This window comes from Bos indicus, chromosome 2, assembly GCF_029378745.1.
Source record: "Bos indicus isolate NIAB-ARS_2022 breed Sahiwal x Tharparkar chromosome 2, NIAB-ARS_B.indTharparkar_mat_pri_1.0, whole genome shotgun sequence".
Classification (NCBI taxonomy): domain Eukaryota; kingdom Metazoa; phylum Chordata; class Mammalia; order Artiodactyla; family Bovidae; genus Bos; species Bos indicus.
In genome coordinates, this window is record NC_091761.1 from 12,812,100 (window position 1) to 12,828,371 (window position 16,272).

General features: G+C 36.8%; 1 long non-coding RNA gene across 2 annotated transcripts in view; it reads right to left on the reverse strand.

Annotated features, from left to right (window-relative positions):
• Nucleotides 1-16,272, reverse strand: part of LOC139186896 (uncharacterized) — a 480,041-nt gene that overhangs the window by 193,046 nt on the left and 270,723 nt on the right. The window contains exons 1-2 of one of the 2 annotated variants that reach the window (XR_011570578.1): nt 13,544-13,696; nt 10,899-10,960 (exon numbers count right to left, since the gene is read on the reverse strand). This is a non-coding gene — a long non-coding RNA (uncharacterized lncRNA). Of the gene's footprint in view, nt 1-10,898; nt 10,961-13,543; nt 13,697-16,272 lie in introns of those variants that run through there. The other variant, XR_011570576.1, reaches the window with a different exon arrangement.

Consider the following 16,272-nt stretch of genomic DNA (forward strand, 5'->3'; position numbering starts at 1 on the left):
GGAGAGTATTTTCCCTATGTTCTCCTCTAGGAGTTTTATAGTTTCTGGTCTTACGTTGAGATCTTTAATCCATTTTGAGTTTATTTTTGTGTATGGTGTTATAAAGGGTTCTAGTTTCATTCTTTTACAAGTGGTTGACCAGTTTTCCCAGCACCACTTGTTAAAGAGATTGTCTTTCCTCCATTGTATATTCTTGCCTCCTTTGTCAAAGATAAGGTGTCCATAGGTGCGTGGGTTTATCTCTGGGCTTTCTATTTTGTTCCATTGATCTATATTTTTGTCTTTGTGCCAGTACCATACTGTCTTGATGACTTTGGCTTTGTAGTAGAGCCTGAAGTCAGGCAGGTAGATTCCTCCAGTTCCATTCTTCTTTCTCAAGATTGTTTGGCTATTTGAGGTTTTTTGTATTTCCATACAAACTGTGAAATTATTTGTTCTGGCTCTGTGAAGAATACTGTTGGTAGCTTGATAGGGATTGCATTGAATCTATAGATTGCTTCGGGTAGTATACTCATTTTCACTATATCAATTCTTCCAATCCATGAACATGGTATATTTCTCCATCTATTAGTGTCCTCTTTGACTTCTTTCACCAGTGTTTTATAGTTTTCTATATATAGGTCTTTAGTTTCTTTAGGTAGATATATTCCTAAGTATTTTATTCTTTTCGTTGCAATGGTGAATGGAATTGTTTCCTTAATTTCTCTATTTTCTCATTATTAGTGTATAGGAATGCAAGGGATTTCTGAGTGTTGATTTTATATCTTGCAACTTTTCTATATTCATTGATTAGTTCTAGTGATTTTCTGGTGGAGTCTTTAGGGTTTTCTATGTAGAGGATCATGTCATCTGCAAACAGAGAGAGTTTTACTTCTTCTTTTCTAATTTGGATTCCTTTTATTTCTTTTTCTGCTCCGATTGCTGTGGCCAAAACTTCCAAAACTACGTTGAATAGTAATGGTGACAGTGGGCACCCTTGTCTTGTTCCTGACTTTAGGGGAAATGCTTTCAATTTTTCACCATTGAGCATAATGTTTGCTGTGGGTTTGTCATATATAGCTTTTATTATGTTGAGGTATGTTCCTTCTATTCCTGCTTTCTGGAGAGTTTTTATCATAAATGGATGTTGAATTTTGTCAAAGGCTTTCTCTGCATCTATTGAGATAATCATATGGTTTTTATTTTTCAATTTGTTAATGTGGTGTATAACATTGATTGATTTGCAGATATTGAAGAATCCTTGCATCCCTGGGATAAAGCCCACTTGGTCATGGTGTATGATCTTTTTAATGTGTTGTTGGAATTGGGTTGCTAGAATTTTGTTAAGGATTTTTGCATCTATGTTCATCAGTGATATTGGCCTGTAGTTTTCTTTTTTTGTGGCATCTTTGTCAGGTTTTGGTATTAGGGTGATGGTGGCCTCATAGAATGAGTTTGTAGTTTACCTTCCTCTGCAATTTTCTGGAAGAGTTTGAATAGGATAGGTGTTAGCTCTTCTCTAAATTTTTGGTAGAATTCAGCTGTGAAGCCGTCTGGACCTGGACTTTTGTTTGCTGGAAAATTTCTGATTACAGTTTCAATTGCCATGCGTGTGATGGGTCTGTTAAGATTTTCTATTTTTTCTTTGTCCAGTTTTGGAAAGTTGTACTTTTCTAAGAATTTGTCCATTTCTTCCACGTTGTCCATTTTATTGGCATATAATTGCTGATAGTAGTCTCTTATGATCCTTTGTATTTCTGTGTTGTCTGTTGTGATCTCTCCATTTTCATTTCTAATTTTATTGATTTGATTTTTCTCCCTTTGTTTCTTGATGAGTCTGGCTAATGGTTTGTCAATTTTATTTATCCTTTCAAAGAACCAGCTTTTGGCTTTGTTGATTTTTGCTGCTATGGTCTCTTTTGTTTCTTTTGCATTTATTTCTGCCCTAATTTTTAAGATTTCTTTCCTTCTACTAACCCTGCGGTTCTTCATTTCTTCCTTTTCTAGTTGCTTTAGGTGTAGAGTTAGGTTATATATTTGACTTTTTTCTTGTTTCTTGAGGTATGCCTCTATTGCTATGAACTTTCCCCTTAGGACTGCTTTTACAGTGTCCCAAAGGTTTTGGGTTGTTATGTTTTCATTTTCATTTGTTTCTATGCAAATATTGATTTCTTTTTTGATTTCTTCTGTGATTTGTTGGTTATTCAGCAGCGCGTTGTTCATCCTCCATATGTTGGAATTTTTAATAGTTTTTCTCCTGTAATTGAGATCTAATCTTATTGCATTGTGGTCAGAAAAGATGCTTGGAATGATTTCTATTTTTTTGAATTTACCAAGGCTAGATTTATGGCCCAGGATGTGATCTATCCTGGAGAAGGTTCTGTGTGCGCTTGAGAAAAAGGTGAAATTCATTGTTTTGGGGTGAAATGTCCTATAGATATCAATTAGGTCTAACTGGTCTATTGTATCATTTAAAGTTTGTGTTTCCTTGTTAATTTTCTGTTTAGTTGATCTAGCCATAGGTGTGAGTGGGTTATTAAAGTCTCCCACTATTATTGTGTTATTGTTAATTTCCCCTTTCATACTTGTTAGTATTTGTCTTACATATTACGATGCTCCTATGTTGGGTGCATATATATTTATAATTGCTATATCTTCCTCTTGGATTGATCCTTTGATCATTATGTAGTGACCTTCTTTGTCTCTTTTCACAGCCTTTGTTTTAAAGTCTATTTTATCTGACATGAGTATTGCTACTCCTGCTTTCTTTTGGTCTCTATTTGCATGGAACATCTTTTTCTAGCCCTTTACTTTCAGTCTGTATGTGTCCCCTGTTTTGAGGTGGGTTTCTTGTAGACAACATATATAGATGTCTTGTTTTTTTTATCCATTCAGCCAGTCTTTGTCTTTTGGTTGGGGCATTCAACCCATTTACGTTTAAGGTAATTATTGATAAGTATGATCCCATTGCCATTTACTTTATTGTTTTGGATTCGAGTTTATACACCCTTTTTGTGTCTCCTGTCTAGAGAATATCCTTTAGTATTTGTTGGAGAGCTGGTTTGGTGGTGCTGAATCCTCTCAGCTTTTCCTTGTCTGTAAAGCTTTTGATTTCTCCTTCATATTTGAAGGAGATCCTTGCTGGGTACAGTAATCTGGGCTGTAGGTTATTTTCTTTCATCACTTTAAGTATGTCTTGCCATTCCCTCCTGACCTGAAGAGTTTCTATTGAAATATCAGCTGTTATCCTTATGGGAATTCCCTTGTGTGATATTTGTTGTTTTTCCCTTGCTGCTTTTAATATTTGTTCTTTGTGTTTGATCTTCGTTAATTTGATTAATATGTGTCTTGGGGTGTTTCTCCTTGGGTTTATCCTGTTTGGGACTCTCTGGGTTTCTTGGACTTGCGTGATTATTTCCTTCCCCATTTTAGGGAAGTTTTCAACTATTATCTCCTCAAGTGTTTTCTCACGGTCTTTCTTTTTGTCTTCTTCTTCTGTGACTCCTATAATTCGAATGTTGCAGCGTTTAATATTGTCCTGGAGGTCTCTGAGATTGTCCTCATTTCTTTTAATTCGTTTTTCTTTTTTCTTCTCTGATTCATTTATTTCTATAATTCTATCTTCTAATTCACTAATCCTATCTTCTGCCTCTGTTATTCTACTATTTGTTGCCTCCAGAGTGTTTTTTATCTCATTTATTGCATTATTCATTATATATTGACGCTTTTTTATTTCTTCTAGGTCCTTGTTAAACCTTTCTTGCATCTTCTCAATCCTTGTTCCAGGCAATTTTCTGTGCTTCCATTTTGATTTCAAGATTTTGGATCATTTTCACTATCATTACTTGGAATTCTTTATCAGGTAGATTCCCTATCTTTTCCTCTTTTGTTTGGTTTATGGGCATTTATCCTGTTCCTTTACATGCTGGGTATTCCTCTGTCTCTTCATCTTGTTTATATTGCTGAGTTTGGGGTGGCCTTTCTGTATTCTGGCAGTTTGTGGAGTTCTCTTTATTGTGGAGTTTCCTCCCTGTGGGTCGGTTTGTACAGGTGACTTGTCAAGGTTTCTTGGTTAGGGAAGCTTGTGTCAGTGTTCTGGTGGGTGGAGCTGGATTTCTTCTCTCTAGAGTGCAATGAAGTGTCCAGTAATGAGTTATGAGATGTCTATGGTTTTGGAATAACTTTGGGCAGCCTGTATATTGAAGCTCAGGGCTGTGTTCCTGTGTTGCTGGAGAATTTGCATGGTATGTCTTGCTCTGGAACTTGTTGGCCCTTGGGTGGTGCTTGGTTTCAGTCAGTGTAGGTATGGAGGGGTTTGATGAGCTCCTGTTAATTAATGTTCCCTGGAATCAGGAGTTCCCTGGAGTCAGGGTTTGGACTAAAGCCTCCTGCTTCCGGTTTTCAGTCTTTTTTTACAGTAGTCTCAAAACTTCTCCTTCTATACAGCACCATTGATAAAACATCTAGGTTAAAGATGAAAAGTTTCTCCACAGTGAGGGACACCCAGAGAGGTTCACAGAGTTACATGGAGAAGAGAAGAGGGAGGAGGGAGTTAGAGGTGACCCAAATGAGATGAGGTGGAATCAATAGAGGAGAGAGCAGGCTAATCAGTAAACACTTCCTTATGTGCACTTACAACTGGACCACACAGAGATGTTCACAGAGTTATACAGAGAAGAGAAGAGGGAGGAAGAAGACAGAGGTGGCCAGGAGGATAAAAGGAGGGAATGAAAAGGAGAGAGAGAGATCCAGCCAGTAATCAGTTCTCAAAACATATTTTTGACCCACGCTTCTGTGACATATCAGGGACCAAAACAGATGTATATGGAGTCTGCCCTCAAGATGCTGAAATTCAGCAAGAGAGTCATGACATATATAAATAACTAAAATCCTAATTATAACTTATGGCTAATGTTATGAAGAAAAATCCTAGAGTGACAAGAATACAATAAGATAGTTACACAGCTAGAAATCCCACTAAGGTAAGATAGAGAGGAACTTGGGGAATTTACCATAAGCTACACACCAACCAGAAAACGCCAAGAACATGTAGCAGCTAAGCAACAATCAGAACATTTTAAACCTAAACAGACTTTTTATGTCATTATTGCAGGAAAATGAATATAAAACCTGCATTCAGCCTGGGAGATTTATAAAATAACAGACCTTGAAAACTGCACTCCTACATGTAGCCAGGATAGGAATATAGGTAAAGGGGAAAGAAACAAGGTGAAAGGGGATATTAGACTGATACCAGAGATGAATTTTTATTATATGTTTAGGATATTTTAGTATATTATCACCCTTAGGCTAATATACATATGAATTAAACAGGGCCATGCCAGTCTTGCTGTATCATTGAAAAGGCAAGAGAATTCCAGAAAAACATCTATTTCTGCTTCATTGACTATCCAAAGCCTTTGACTGTGTGGATCAAAACAAACTGTGGAAAATTCTGAAAGAAATGGGAATACCAGACCACCTGACCTTCCCCTTGAGAAATTTGTATGCAGGTCAGGAAGCAACAGTGAGAACTGGACATGGAACAACAGACTGCTTCCAAATCAGGACAGGAGTGTGTCAAAGGTGTATACTGTCACCCTGCTTATTCAACTTTATGCAGAGTACATCATGAGAAACACTGGGCTGGATAAAGCACAAGCTGGAATCAAGATTGCCGGGAGAAATATCAATAACCTCATACATGCAGATGAGACCACCCTTATGGCAGAAAGTGAAGAAGAACTAAAGGGCCTCTTGATGAAAGTAAAAGAGGAGAGTGAAAAAGTTGGCTTAAAACTCAACATTCAGAAAACGAACATCATGGCATCCGGTCCCATCACTTCATGGCAAATAGATGGGGATACAGTGGAAACAGTGGCTGACTTTATTTTTAGGGGCTCCAAAATCACTGCAGATGGTGATTGCAACCATGAAATTAAAGATGCTTACTCCCTGGAAGGAAAGTTTTGACTAATCTAGTTCAGTTCAGTTCAGTCACTCAGTCGTGTCCGACTCTTTGCAACCCCATGAATTGCAGCACGCCAGGCCTTCCTGTCCATTACCAACTCCCGGAGCTCACTCAGACTCCCATCGAGTTGGTAATACCATCCAGCCATCTCATCCTCTGTCGTCCCCTTCTCCTCCTGCCCCCAGTCCCTCCAAGCATGAGAGTCTTTTCCAACGAGTCAACTCTTTGCATGAGGTGGCCAAAATGGAGTTTCAGCTTTAGCATCAGTCCTTCCAAAGAACACCCAGGACTGACCTCATTTAGAATGGACTGGTTGGATCTTCTTGCAATCCAAGGGACTCTCAAGAGTCTTCTCCAACACCACAGTTCAAAACCATCAATTCTTCGGCGCTCAGCTTTCTTCACAGTCCAACTTTCACATCCATACATGACCACTGGAAACACCATAGCCTTGACTAGACGGACCTTTGTTTGCAAAGTAATGTCTCTGCTTTTCAATATGCTATCTAGGCTGGTCATAACTTTCCTTCCAAAGAGTAAGCGTCTTTTAATTTCATGGCTGCAGTCAGCATCTACAGTGATTTTGGAGCCCCCAAAAATAAAGTCTGACACTGTTTCCACTATTTTCCCATCTATTTCCCATGAAGTGATGAGACCAGATGCCATGATCTTTTTCTGAATGTGGAGCTTTAAGCCAACTTTTTCACTCTCCTCTTTCACTTTCATCAAGAGGCATTTTAGTTCCTCTTCACTTTCTGCCATAAGGGTGGTGTCATCTGCATATCTGAGGTTATTGATAATTCTCCCGGCAATCTTGATTCCAGCTTGTGCTTCTTCCAGCCCAGCGTTTCTCATGATGTACTCTGCATATAAGTTAAATAACCAGGGTGACAATATACAGCCTTGATGTACTCCTGTTCCTATTTGGAACCAGTCTGTTGTTCCATGTCCAGTTCTACCTGTTGCTGCCTGACCTGCATATAGACTTCTCAAGAGGCAGGTCAGGTGGTCTGGTGTTCCCATCTCTTTCAGAATTTTTCAGTTTACTGTGATCCACACAGTCAAAGGCTTTGGCATAGTCAATAAAGCAGAAATAGATGTTTTTCTGGAACTCTTTTGCTTTTTTGATGATCCCATGGATATTGGCCATTTGATCTCTGGCTCCTCTGCCTTTGCTAAAACCAGCTTGAACATCTCAAAGTTCATGATTCACATATCGCTGAAGCTTGGCTTGGAGAATTTTGAGCATTACTTTACTAGTGTGTGAGATGAGTGCAATTGTGCGATAGTTTGAGCATTCTTTGGCATTGCCTTTCTTTGGGATTGGAATGAAAACTGACCTTTTCCAGTCCTGTGGCCACTGCTGAGTTTTCCAAATTTGCTCGCATATTGAGTGCAGCACTCTCACAGCATCATCTTCCAGGATTTGAAATAGCTCAACTGGAATTCCATCACCTCCACTAGCTTTGTTCGTAGTGATGCTTCCTAAGGCCTACTTGACTTCATATTCCAGGATGTCTGGGTCTAGGTTAGTGATCACACCATCGCAATTATCTTGGTCATGAAGCTGACTAACCTAGACAGCATATTAAAAATCAGAGACATTACTTTGCCAACAAAGGTCCGTCTAGTCTAAGCTATGGTTTTTCCAGTAGTCATGTATGGATGTGAGAGTTGAACTATAAGGAAAGCTGAGCACCGAAGAATTGATGCTTTTGAACTGTGGTGTTGGAGAAGACTTTTGAGAGTCCCTTTACTGCAAGAAGATCCAACCAGTCCATCCTAAAGGAGATCAGTCCTAGGTGTTCATTGGATGGACTGATGTTGAAGCTGAAACTCCAATACTTTGGCCACCTGATGCAAAGAGATGACTCATTTGAAAAGACCCTGATGCTGGGAGGGATTGGGGACAGGAGGAGAAGGGGATGACAGAGGATGAGATGGTTGGATGGCATCACCAACTCCATGGACATGAGTTTGGATAAACTTCAGGAGTTGGTGATGGACAGGGAAGCCTGGTGTGCTGTAGTCCATGGGCTCACAAAGAGTCAAACACAACTGAGCCACTGAACTTAAGTGAACTGATGCCAGTCCCAGTTAAACCATATGGGATCAAAGGAGGAACTAATGATGTAAGCTTTGATGTCTACCCAAAATGAGGAAGAAGGTGTTCTTTGATTTAAAAAAATGTAGCCCTCTTTGTTCTCAGGGCTGCACTCCCTTGTCTGCCTGCTTGTATCTCTCACAGGCATCCTATGCTTATAAATTTGTTCTTTTCCTGTCAGTTTGCTTCTCACTCAATTCTTTCCCCTCCATCTGAGCTTCAGTAAGTCCTGAGACTGGCTGCGTGGCTCCAATTAAAAATCTGTAAGTTTGACTCCCTTCCAAGTCAGGATTGTCCATTATCAAGAGTACCATGATGGAAGCTAACTCTAGGGAGAAAGCTACCTATTACACTCATTAAGTAGTCAGGTACTCAATCAGACCCAAAATACCTCTGAATAGGTGACAAACTGAAACCTGAGGATGAGAACTCACTCGTGTGAACACTTAGGAAAATCACATTGACAGAGAATATTATGCGAATAGATCTGATCAGGGAGAGCCTGCAGGTTAGAGAAATTAAAAGAAGTCAGATGTTGCTGGAGCCTCAAGAATAAGTGAATTCCATGAGCTAATTTTTAAGGGATAATTTGTTGTCAACCATATACCATACAAAACCAAGGTAAGGAGGTTGAATTCTATTCTAAATGTAATAGGAAGGACTTTGAAGTTGTGACCTGATGTATCATGATATTTTTTATGTATATTCAAAAAGCACTTTTTTTTTTTTTTTGGACAGGAACAAATGTAGAAGATGAGAGGCCATGTAAGAAAGATGACAGCCACATAAGAGACAACCCAAGATCTAATAATGTCCTTAACTGCTATTTGTAAAATAGATACTGAAGATGCAATGTTAGCACTTTTCAGTCTCTGAAGTGTACCTATGCAATGAAGTTAATGACCTCTATTAAAACGAATGTCCTATAAAGCAAGTTTATTCCATTAGACCACCAGCTAAGGGATCTGTGAACTTAAAATGACAAATTCACTGGCCAGGTGGCTGAGTATCAAAGATAGCATTTTTGAAACTGTTCAAGAGTGATGCACTAAGGTTAATTTACCAACTCAAATCACCTAGTTTTCTAAAATATCATAACTCAGAGAAAGGCTTCTGCCTGCCTCTGGATAACCAAAGGAGTCAAAATTTTTTTTTGCCCAAACTTCTTTGCCTAAAGAGCAGCAACAAAAATTTTTAAGTCTTCTATCTACTTTAATGAAGGTGTGAATAGCTAATGATTGTCTCCTATCAAAGAATTATATAGAATACTTCTTGACTAACAAGGTATCTCTAGGCCAGCTCAGAGAGGACATTAAGGCTTCCTAGGTCACAACACTGTGGTGAGTAGTCAATGCTTATACTGTTCACTTTGCCAGATACTCACCAAGATCCTAAATCTATCTTATGCTATTTTAAACACTGGTAACATCTTACTATCAAATTCCAAGTAAAAAGAACTTGAGACTCTCTCCTATCCTGTTGCAACAGAGGCCTGAAAAAGAAAACTATTTTAATGGGGATTGTTTTTTTAAGATAAGATGCCTTTTATTTTTCTTTTACCTTTTCCACCTTTTTACTTAAGATGAAAGTCAGCCAGACTTTGCTAAACTTGCTCAACAATTACGTTACAACAAAGCAGAGAAAATTCAATAATAAGTAGGTCTAAATGGAGTCTGGAAAATGTATGCTGTTCAGCTTTTAGTATTCAATTATTTTTAGAATAAGAATAGTTGATTGCCACTTTTACTTCTTTACTTTAGAAACACTTTCGTTAAAAATATTTAATTATTTTTTATGAGCTGCACTGGGGACAGTGGAACCTCTCTAGTGACCTAATGCACTAGTTATAAACACCCATAGGGTTTACCAACAAAAACAAAGACATAATTTGATTTTGATATCACTGAAGGGCCAACATATATATCGTATGTGCTAAGTGCATTGCCAAAAAGAAAAGGAAGAAACAGATATCTATTTCTTAAAAAAATATCTTATATATATACGTATATATATATATATACATAGGAAGGAGATTAGTTTCATTGCTTATATTTTTATGAAATTTGTATTAAATTTATTAGCATAATTATTTACACTTTAAATGGAAAATTCTAACAAGGCACCATACAGCAAAAAAGAAAAGTCTACTAAGTATGTAAACAAAAACAGCAATGTAATTAATCATTTATTGACTCAGTTCACATGCAGAAACCAGATTTTAGTTTTTCCTTGACAATGCCTCCTGATTAGGATTTATGAGTTATAGAAAAAACTGTAAAAGCTCACATTATTAAAATGTAAGATGCTAAAATTCAAACTGCACAGTTTACACATGCCACTCAAAGTTCAGGGGACCCTAATACTCTAGTTAAACTGAGAAAGTAATTGTATAAATAGTACACTCTAGATTTTAGAATGGAAAATGAAATCAAGGTTAAAAACAGGCAAACTATAAAAATATCATAGAGCTAAAAACATTGTCAATTACCATTTAAAGTGCAAAAAATTCATTAACAAGATTAATGATGATTTACTTAAATCATTAAATCTTTAAAATTTTTGAGTAAAAGCCTCCCCATTTCTGCACAGCCACTTTCCTAAGAATAATATTCTTAAATAAAAAACAAAATACGTGGGAAATGAAAAACAAAATACATGGGAAAGCAATGACATTTCTACCTCTTATGCATGTAGTTTATTTTCTTTACTCTATATTAATTTCATGACAAATATCTAATTAATATTAGCATACAGCAGCAGACAGGTAAAGAAAAAAACTGAAGCAAAGTTCTCTCTAATTCAGACAGTTTAAAAAGCATTAGATAATTAGTCAAACTTACTCACAGAATTGTGAAGAGTGGTTTAATGCCTGCCTGATAAATTTATTTTGCTCCACACAATTAGACCTGTGATTAAAAAAAAAGAGAGAGAGAGATTTAAAAAAAAAACAAAACTGTTCTTAGTAGAACAAGCATGGAGAAGGAAATGGCAACCCACTCCAGTGTTCCTGCCTGGAGAATCCCAGGGACGGGGGAGCCTGGTGGGCTGCGGTCTATGGGGTTGCACAGAGTTGGACACGACTGAAGTGACTTAGCAGTAGAACAAGCATGTATTATTCCATTTTTTTTAATGGAAATAACACACAGTGAAAAGAAATCTTAATCTGTTTCATTACACAGATTTTGCTCTTAGAATCAATTTAAATGCATTTTAAAACAGTTAAAAATCAAATCTACCAACAATGAAGCAATAAAATAGCCAAAACAAATATTGTGGGCATCTGCCTTTTTATGGTCATGACCTATACCCCTCCAACTCACCGCCATCTGAAACACACACACACACCCCTTATCATTTCAAGTTTCTCTTCCTCTAGTGGTTCTATGCCATGTGTTGAGATTTGCATGCACTGAGCTTGCTCTTTCAACCCAGACCGCAGGAGTGAATTAATCCCACTAATGATCAACCCAATCAGGGACCTCCTCCCACTTTCCAGTTAGAACCATATGGAAAGATGTTTTCCTTCTACAGGAATTTCTAGGCTGGTAGAATGTACGTGTAAACTGTTAATGGCCACCTTATCACCAAGAAAGAACAATGTGTTTGATTCCCTGGTGACAGGGTAAGAAATTCTTCAAAGGACATAGTTCTGAGATAGAGCTGGCATGGCTTGCAAAAGGCACTTTCATATATAAGATACCTATTCTGGATACCTCTTATATCTTAAAGATATAAAAGCCTTTCTCTGCACCACCTGAGGATTCTTACAACCGGGCAAGACCCCAGCCTGCCTGAGCAGAATACCATCACAATCACATTGAGCATATCTTCTGTGGATAAAATTCAAGAAACTACTCCTACATGCCATATTCCAACCAGATGTGCCCTAAGAACATTTTTTCTTATAAAAGTATCCTTTGAGAGTATCACAGTAAAATACAATTTTTCTAAGACTTATGTATTAGAATGCTTGCTTACCCATGTCAAGACTCAAACATAGCCCTATACAGAGATAAGAAAAGGAATTTTAATTTAAACGCTATTGGTAGCAAGACAAGCAGTAGTATTCACAGGTGCTTTTGCAGCCTTCTGGGAAGGCTCTGCCATTCCCAGTGAGCTGATACTGTCCTCCGACATAAGGATAAATTACTCTCTGCTCACCAGTCAGAGATCTCCATTCATCTTAATTTTTTGCTCATAGTATTCTCTTTCTAGAATTACCTTAATTTTATGCTGCTCTTTTTACCTGGAAGTTCTTCAACAACTGCTTCTCTGTTACTGTCTTCCAAGGGAAAGTTCATAGTTAATTCTGTGTTCCTACAGTATTTTCATCATATTTTTGACTGATTACTCACCTTTGTGCATCATAATTTATCTGATTTCATGTTTGTGTTTCCCTAGCTTTTTGTACAGTATTATCATGTAATATAGACTCAACTTATATTAGCTGAATCCTTTGCAAATATGTTCTTAAAATTTTAAGTATTAAATAGAATTTAAAAATCAACAGAACATATAAAGGATAAAGAATTGTATATGTGCCATGAAGAATTAATCTGAAAAAAATATCCTTAACTTAAACTAGTAATTGTAGAATTGGATTTCACGTAAATTTTAATGTCACATTATACTAGTATTTTATCTTCCAGATATTTAAATACCCTGAAAGGAACTCTATAAATGATAATTACTAAATATTAATTAATTATTGGAGAAGGAAATGGCACCCCACTCCAGTGTTCTTGCCTGGAGAATCCCAGGGATAGGGGAGCCTGGTGGGCTGCCGTCTATGGGGTCGCACTGAGTCGGACATGACTGAAGCAACTTAGCAGCAGCAGCAACAGCAGCAGCATAGCATTAATTATTAAGCATGAATAACAGAAACATTAGAAGCAACTAAAATAAGAGAAGACTGTAACAAACATACAATGGAGAAGCCAGTGAGGTATAAAAAAGAACAGTAAGTAATATCAAACTCTCTGAATTTAATTTAAATCTACAGTTTTACTAAATAGCCTTTCTGAATGTCTGCCACCTGATTTCAATGAGCTTTATAATGGCTAAGTTTGACTACACTGGTCACCTCTCCAGGCCACAATCTGTTACATGGAAAAGATCAAACAGTGCCAATCTCTTTGTCAGGTTAGTGAATAATCCATTCATTTCTTAGATCAGAACTGTGATCTGTATTTGTGTCAATCAAAGTAATGTACAGGATGTGAATAGATGGTGAAACTGAATTCTTTGAATCTAACTATAGCTAGAAAATCCAAGTAGAGAAGAATAATTAAGAATGTTAACTAACAACAGAAACACTGTATTTTAAAAATATCTACCATTCCAAATATTGAGTATGAACCAATAAAATCAACTTGCCACCTACACTACAGAACATGACCGTTTAAGAATTGATTTATAGTGATTTGTCAAAATCTTCCATTTATTATATGTACTATGCACATAAGGTAAACACTGTCTAAGATAATCACCTTAAAAAATGTTACACACCAAAACATTCAGTGCTTTAGAGTTCTGTAATGATCGTCTGTACTTGAGTAATGAAGATCTATAACCTTTCATTGCAGTTCCACAGTGCTGAGAATCTTTGCACCAGGTATCCTTGGTAACAGAGTGACAATGAAACAAACATTAAGAGTTGGATTTTAGTTTCTGAAAGGAGAAAATAGACTAGATATGATGAGGGCATTTGAATGCATTGGCCAGCATAACTTGACATTCATTTGAAAGGGAGTAGATGGCAGTTCTGATGAACCCATTGCTATGTCAATCTCCCTCTGGGAAAGTATTGCTCTATGTGTAATATTTTTAGAGATTTGAAATGTTATTTCAAGCAAAGAGTAAGAAAAAGAAATTCCTTGGTATCAGAACTGGCCATTGTTTGAATTTGAACAACTAAGCAGTTCCCTAAATTACCAGAATAAGAGACTAGATCTAGTATGGGGAAAATAATGCTTTGAAGTGGCAACCTGGTGACCCTGACAGCACAAAAATAAAAAGAATTGCTCATAAGAGTCACTGAAATTTCAGTGTTAATCTACCATAGATATAAGAGGAATAGTTAGGAAATAGTAAGAACTGCTGAATTCACAAAAAACTTTTCAACCTGAATTTACTGTTCACACACAGAGAACTACACTGTGAGTCACAAGAGATAAAGAAGTAGTTGTCCCTGTCATTTTATGATCTGTGGTTGGAGTTTATTTTCAAGGAAGACTTGAATACACATTTGATAATGTAAAAATTATAGTATCTTGGCATTATTATTCTACAGAAGCTACAGATGTAAAAAAAAAAAATGTGGCTGATCTCAACAAGATCTGCACATTTAACAGAACAAAAGTCTATGAAATCTATGCAGCAAACAATATCTGGACATAACTCCATACAGAACAACTGCCCTGAAGCCTTATCCCTTTTTACTCCACACATCACATTCACTAAATTGTGTTTTCATGATGTTGCCAAGTGATGGAGAAACATGTTTGCAGTCCCTTGAAATTTTTAACTTTGTTTCCACTTGTCTATATTTTGCACATGATACACTGCTTGGCAAGCATAGATTTTTTTTTATATAAAATGCAATATCTGAATTAAGATTTGAGCTTTTTATTCCCTGTCTCCCTAACTCCAGAAGACCTCCTTGACTATCCATCACCAAGACTTCCCCTTCATAGAAAATTAGGAATTCTTTCAATTCTTAGGTCCCTGATAAGCACACCTGTCTACATGATCACTTGGACTTCTTTCCTAAACTTATGTTAGAATTATATCTTTCTTCCCAGGATTCCCTGTCTAGGGCAAATCATTCTCTAGGGGTAAAGTATGGAAATGTCTTAATGGAAAAGTTTCCAAGTAGCCAAGGTGGTGAAAGGAATTAAACACAGATGGAGCTCCACATGCTCAAGTAGAAAGGCATAACGGAACATAGGCTGTCCAGGAAAGTGGTTTTGTATCTCTCTGGTATAAGTCAAAGGTGTGTGCAATTGTATCAGAAGCAGGTTGACTGAGAATTGGAAATAATAAGTTATCGCCAAGCTGTGAACAGCTTAAGTCAGATTTACACTGGCATCATTAACCAATAAAACATCACTGGTGAATAATATGGTTGGACTGCATTTTAGAAAGATAGCTCCTCACAGTAGACTGTCTGAAGGACACTGAAATAAGACAGTTGAGGCACAAATTCTGGCTGTGCCACTGTGTGGATGACCATGGATAATTTTGTATCCTTGTGTCTCGGATCTCTTATACGTTTAGCAAAAACCTTAATGGCACTTACCTCAATTATGAAGGTTAAAGCAGATAATGGATTTCAAATCCTTAAATATGCAGCTTTGTATATAGTAAGAATCAATAAACATTAGCTGTTTTATCTGTTATCCTATTTCTCAATATTTATTCCAAGTAAATATTACGGAAGGAGAATTATGTATAATTAAGAATGAATATGAAGAAAGTTTGTGATAGCACCACTTCCAGTTTTAAGAAGATAGGAGGAAAACAATTGTTTTAAATTTACGTCTTGGTTCATTTGTTACCAACAGACAAAAATGGCTGCCAAACATGGACAGTATGTTTAGAACTGCGTAACAATATACAGTCTATAATACAGGCTGCGTGACATTTCCTTTGGAAGCCAAGATAGGATGGTATAACTGCTGCCAAAAAGGAGTATGCTGTCTCAACAGCAACCAAGGTGAATATCTGAATATTCATCCTCCAGAAAGGCTGAAACTGGGGTGCAGTGAAAGACCCCTACAACTATTCATGGGGTGAGGTGTGCTCTTTCGAGGGCAATTGAAAACCATAGTGTTTCTCAAAGGATAACTGTCTCATACTTGTACAAAAGGCCAAACATAGGAGGTTTTTTGTGTGAGGAGAGAAAAGTGTTTCCAATATATATTTGAGTAAAAATATGCTAAAAAAATTGAATACAGGTTCAAGGGAAAGATGAATTATAAGTATATCTTGTACGATGTCAGGTCATATTAAAAGCAATTACTCTATAAAATACAAAATTCTGGAAGCACAAACATAACATAAAGATTCTATGTGACAAAATTAATTATAGCTTTATATTAGTTATCAAAATTACATTGAATTACTAAAGCTCCAATATTAATGACATATCAATTAAAGAACATTTGACAATTTTTAAAGATTCTTCTGAGCAATTCAAGGCAGTATATCTCATTAA